Consider the following 6,000-nt stretch of genomic DNA (forward strand, 5'->3'; position numbering starts at 1 on the left):
AGCACTCTCCTAGGAGTCTCAGTGCCAGCCAGTTTTGGGGGTAGATCTGTTTCTGGGGCCAGGTTTGTACTTAAAACTGAATGATGAAAGAAGTCTCCAGCCCTAATCATAGCTGCTTCTGTTTACACTGTGTAAATGTTTCTAAAATATTTCAGTTAATCCCGTTTTTTGAAAAGGAGCTTATAACAGGTGAGGAAAGTATTCACAAGCACATTTAAATGTTATAATTTTTGGCTTTCCAGGATAGGAAAACTTGAGAAAGTTACTACTTTCTAAAAGAGTTCTTAAATATTAAGATCTCCTTAATATTTGTTGTTTTTACATTAAAAGACAAATATTAAGGAGATCCCTTAGTGGAAAGCGAGTGAGTAATTTTCAAGTTTTACAAAATGATTTTTTTTAATACATTTCTTCCAAGGCAATGCTTGTGAACTCTGGTGCAGTCACAGCTCTCATCTGGGAATGATGACAGGCTGGGCTGTCTTCCTGGGCAGATGAAGTAGCATAACTGAAACACTAATCTCTAGGGAGATTGAGGGACCTTTTTTTTTTTTCTTTTTTTTTGAAACAGGGTCTCACTCTGTCACCTTGGCTGGAGTGCAGTGGCTTGATCTTGGCTCACAGCAGCCTTGACCTCCTAGGGACTCAAGCAATCCTCCCACCTCAGCCTTCTGAATATCTGGGACCACAGGTGTGTGCCACCATGATAGTGAGGGACTCTTAACACTCACCTAACTAATGGACAGACACTCAGCCTAGATTGGCTTGTTGGATCTTCCCTGAGGTGGAAAATACTTCATTATTTTCTGCTGCCTTCAGACAAACCAGTTTCAGTCTTTAACAGTGGTAGATCTGGTACCAGGCTCCAGAAACACAATGTAAGAGAGAGTTTCCCTGACAGTAGGCCACTTCCATGGCCTTGTAGGGAGACAGACCAGGGAATCAGTCCTTAGGGCCAAGGCAGAAGGATTGCTTGAGCCCAGGAGTTCAAGTCCAGCCTGGGCAACACAGACCCTGTCTCTACAAAAAATTTAAAAATTAGCTGGGCATGGTGGCATGTGCCTGGAGTTCCAGCTACTCAGGAGGCTGAGGTGGGAGGATCGCTTGAGCACAGGAAGTCAAGGCTGCAGTGAACTGTGAGGAAACTATGCAAGGCTAGGAAAAGTCTTGAGTGTTTGTGTGCATGGGGCTGGGTCTTGTGTGCTGGACTAGGGAGTTTGAGCTTTTGCTTAAATACGGTAGTCACGAAGGCTGGAGGGCAGCGCAGTGGGGTCGAGCCTCAGGAGGGACGCTCACCTGAACCTCCTTGGCTAGCTAAGTCTCTACTTTGAGTCTAGGATAATGACTCTGTTAGTCTGTTCTGACACTGCTATAAAAAAATACCCAAGACTGGGTAATTTTATAAAGGAAAGAGGTTTAATTGACTTAGTTTCACGTGGCTGGAGAGACTTCAGGAAACTTAAAATCATGGCAGAAGGCAAAGGGGAAGCAAGAACCTTCTTCACATGGCAGCAGAAGAGAGAAGCGCAAGCAGGGGAAATGCCAGAGGCTTATGAAACCATCAGATCTCGTGAGAACTCACTCTCACGATAACAGCAGTGGGGAAACCACCCCCATAGTCCAATCACTTCCCACCAGATCCCTCCCTCAACACATGGGGATTATGGGAACTACAAGAAGAGATTTGGGTGGGGACACAGCGAAACCATATCAATGATTTTACCTTTTCCCCTCTGATTTTTCTGTTTTATTTTTAGTTCATTACTAATTGTGCTTACCTGGGAGCAGTTTAACTTAGTTAAACTGAAAATTCTGAAAATCCTGAAAATTCTGAAGACCTCGAAATTACCTTGTGGCCTCTTCCTCACCTGAGAGGCACCTACTAAAGCTCAAAGATGGCTCTACCTTGGATGTCCAAACATTTCTGCTTTTGACTATAGTGAAGATGAGAGACTGGTGGGCTGCTGGAGCTACGGTAGTGACATGGAAGCCCCGATCCCACTGTTAAGGAACCTGTGGTTTAGATGGGAACATGAAGCAACTTCACGCAAACTGCAGCAAGTGAAGAGTCTCAGCTGAGCAGAGACCTGGAGAGTCTGGGTGAAGGGAACATTCTCTGGCAGCTGAAGAAGGCTTAGCCAGACCTACATTTTAGCAGGTCACAGTAGGAAAGCCATGGGCATTAAAGCCTCCAGCAGCAGTTGACTATAGGTGCATTTTATTAGAAAATTAAATACATCTTATTTAAATGATTGATTTGTGAAAAAGTTTTTTCTTCCAGAGTGGCCCTATTTTTTATCAGTAACTTGTGAAGGAAGGTTGGGCCTTCCCCCTGTGACCCTGAAGATGAAGTTCTTTAATTATCTGACTACCCAGCAAGGTTCAACCCTGTCTTCAGATTAGAATTGCCTCAATTAGAATATTGATTCCTGGACTCTTGGCGTTTTAAAAAACTTCCCCAGGGAGGGTGGACCTGTAACTGCGGGAAGTAATAGGCGCATAGGAAGGTCATCGTTCTTGCTAGGTACCTACTTTTACCACTAAGCAAAGTGCACAGGTTAGAGGAGGGGTCCTTTTGTCACATACATACATATATATATATATACACATATATATGTGTGTGTATATGTATATATGGGTTTTTTGTTTTTGTTTTTGTTTTTTTTTGCATTAGATTTAGGAAGAACAATTTCCGGCTTGGCTAACCAAAGTGTTCCTTTATAGGCCTTTTGTGTATCAAGCCAATTGATAAAATGGGGAATTAATGCCACAGCCAATTATTCAAGCACTAGAACAACAGTACGTGGAAGGGCAAGTGGGTCCCACTCCCAGCTGGGGGCTACAGGTGAGGGGAATAGGGAGGGGTGAGGAGAGTGAGAATGCGCCGCAAAAGAGCAGAGGAGTGAGGAGTGCAGACAAGTGCAGATACCGCCCCACTGCCTCTCCAGGGAGTTACACAAACGTGAGTACTCTGGTCGCTTGACAGTTTAGAGAAAACGCCACACTCCAGCCATTGATGGAGGCGGGCCACAGATTTTCAGTGTTACCAGAGTTGAGGTTACAGTGTATTTCCTGGCAAGATACAAGTCCATGCTCCATGAAGGCTGCTGGGGCTTGGGATAATAACAGTAGCCAGCATTTATTAAGTGTTTCCTGTACATGGGGTGAATAATAAGAGTGCTCTGCCCAGCAGACAAGAGGAAGCAAACCGTTTCCCCCCAGGCATGTTTCCTTTGAACTCCCCTGTATATATTAAAATATGGATTAATTGCCAACATTTAAAAATCAGAAGGTTTCACATAAATCCAGATTTCTGGTTTCTCAAAGTCACAAGTTCTGGCAACAGATCAATCCTACAGGGAAATGAACGCCCCTTGGAGTCTGTCCTCCAGTCTCCAATTCCCACAGCCCCACCTGCGTACACCAGCCCCCACGCCCACCGCCCGCAGGTGTCTGAGTTTGCAGAGCCCTGTGTTATGCTGGTAGTAACACAGCTGAGTCTGGGGAGAGGGAAGGGATGGCTGAAACCGAGGTTTCCTTACAGTCAGCGGGGCCAGAACCCTTGGGGACCCAGGATCAGGAAACAAGGTCCTTCATGGATTTCATTATTTAGGATCCAATGAATCGTGTGGAATGGGCACTAAGGTTAGCAAAATTTGAAGCAGCCACTTAGACGGTAAACCTGAGGGAGAAAATGTCCCTGGACAATGACTGGGATAGTAACAACAATTTGAGTTTCACTAGTCTCTTTTCCTAAAGCCATATGCTGGGTTCCCAACCCATTGATTACCTTAACAACCAACTCTATTAGAATTGATCATCAAGTCTCTTTTCACAACCAAGAGTTGTGAATAAGAGTTCATGAATCCCTGACTGACTTTCTTACCCTCCACTCTCCATGGCCTTGCTTCCTGGGGAGGGTCCTGTTTGCCAAGCTGGCCTGGTTTGAGACCCACACTAAGAAGTCGGCCTGAGGTTCAGGGCAAGACTCTTCCAGAAGCACTTGAATTATGGTGGCTGGGAGTGGGGTTACAGGAACTTCTCATTTCTTATAAACTTGCGTATTGCCAGAATTTTTTAAAAACACAATTACTTTTTACTTTTTTTTTTTTTTTTTTTTTGAGATAGAGTCTTGCTTTGTCACCCAGGCTGGAGTGCAGTGGTGCAATCTCGGCTCACTGCAACCTCCCAGGTTCAAGCAATTCTCCTATCTCAGCCTCCTGAGTAGCTGGGATTACAGGCACGTGCCACCACGCCCGGCTAATTTTTGTATTTTTAGTAGAGATGGGGTTTCACGTGTTGGTCAAACGGGTCTTGAATCCCTGACCTCAGGTGATCCACCCGCCTCGGCTTCCCAAAGTGCTGGCATTACGGGCATGAGCCACAGCGCCAGGCTTTAAATTGCCTTTTTTTTTTTTTTTTTTTTTGAGACGGAGTCTCACTCTGTCACCCAGGCTGGAGTGCAGTGGCGCGAATTACTTTTTAATTACTAAAAACAATAGGGTTATTTTGATCTAGGGGGTGGATGAATGGGAGACTTACAGAGCCAGAAAAAGCCTTGTTCTGGGCCGGGCGCGGTGGCTCACGCCTGTAATCTCAGAACTTTGGGAGGCCGAGGCAGGCGCATCACGAAATCGGGAGATCGAGACCATCCTGGTCAACATGGTGAAACCCCGTCTACTAAAAATACAAAATTGGCCGGGCGTGGTGGCAGGTACCTGTAGCCCCAGATACTCAGGAGGCTGAGGCAGGAGAAGCGCTTGAACCCTGCAGTGAGCCAAGATCGCGCCACTGCCCTCCAGCCTGGCGACAGAACGAGTCTCTGTCTCAAAAAAAACAAAAAAAAAAAAAAAAAAAAACAAAAAAAAAACAAAAAACGAAGCCTTGTTCCATCTCTTCTGAAGCCTTTCATTTCAGTCTGTCCAGGACGGCCCCTGCTGCAGGGCTGGGGAAGCGTTTTCCCCCAGCAGCGTTATGACTGATCAGACTAAGGGAGCTCTCTGCCAAAAAACCCCCAACACTGTCCCTAGGTTAGAATTATCCATGAAATTTCCCTGAATAGACTTGTGCTGTGACTGATTTGCAATGCTGTGTTGTGTTTGTAAATCAGTTTGGCCAGAACTGTGTAGCTCAGACAGCTATGCTGAAAGAGCCCGGAAACACAATGGCAAGAGTCCACGTTGTACCCAGGCGCTGTTTTGACCTCTAGAACTCTGGAAACAGTGTTACCATCAGGTAGTGAAGTATGCATGGTTCCAACACGTCCACTCGAGATCAATGGCTAAACAACCTGTGTGCTTCTTGGTGGTGAGGAACAGAACTGCTAGAGGAGCCTCATAAAATCAAGAAGAAACAGGTACCTGTTGTATGAGTCCAGGAGCTCAAAGGTCATTCTGATTTCAATGAACGGTTACTTGCCTTGGTCTCTGTCAAGGTTTTGTTTTTAAAGGGCATGAAACTTTAGAGACTAATTCATTTTCCCAAATTCAGGTCTCTCTTAGGTAAGTAGTACAACCTGAGAAAAGAGGACAACCCTCTGGGATCTTTGGCACCGTGACGCTGCCATATTCCAGGAGGGGACAGGTGAGGGTTCACTGTGGCTGAATCGGAAGGAGACAGAAGAGGCAGGGAGGAGCTACCGGTCAGGCCTCAGGGCAGGTTCAGGTTCAGGTTCAGAACTTGATCGCGTGGACTGGTGTTACCCAGAGTGAAGAAAACTGTCTTTCCTCCTTTAATGCCTATGTATTTTATTTTAGCATATTTTGGGGAAAAAATAATAGTTGCATTGGATATGGCTAATTTTACAAATGAACTTCAGTGAGAAAAGGGGATGGTTTTAAAGAGAAGTGCTGGGTGAGGTATTGGGTTAATTCCCCCAGGCCCCAGGAAGCAGGTGCGCCTGGAGAGCTCAAACCGAGGCCCCCGCTTCGGGTAGGAGCTGAATCTACGTAGGTCTGTCCGGTCCCACGCCTCAGTTCTGTCCCCACACGGCAGGTTCCT

At 45.8% G+C, this 6,000-nt stretch overlaps 1 protein-coding gene across 2 annotated transcripts in view; it reads left to right on the forward strand.

Moving 5' to 3' along the window:
• GORASP2 (golgi reassembly stacking protein 2) overlaps positions 1-2,252 on the forward strand; it is a 41,365-nt gene extending 39,113 nt beyond the window's left edge. Inside the window, exons 11-12 of one of the 2 annotated variants that reach the window (XR_010579913.1) lie at positions 572-691; positions 1,758-2,252. The gene's annotated coding sequence lies outside the window, so the exon portion shown is untranslated. The remainder of the gene's footprint in view (positions 1-571; positions 692-1,757) is intronic. The other variant, XM_045368282.2, reaches the window with a different exon arrangement.
• Positions 2,253-6,000: the final 3,748 nt, after the last annotated feature.

This window comes from Macaca fascicularis, chromosome 12 (genome assembly GCF_037993035.2).
Source record: "Macaca fascicularis isolate 582-1 chromosome 12, T2T-MFA8v1.1".
NCBI lineage: Eukaryota > Metazoa > Chordata > Mammalia > Primates > Cercopithecidae > Macaca > Macaca fascicularis.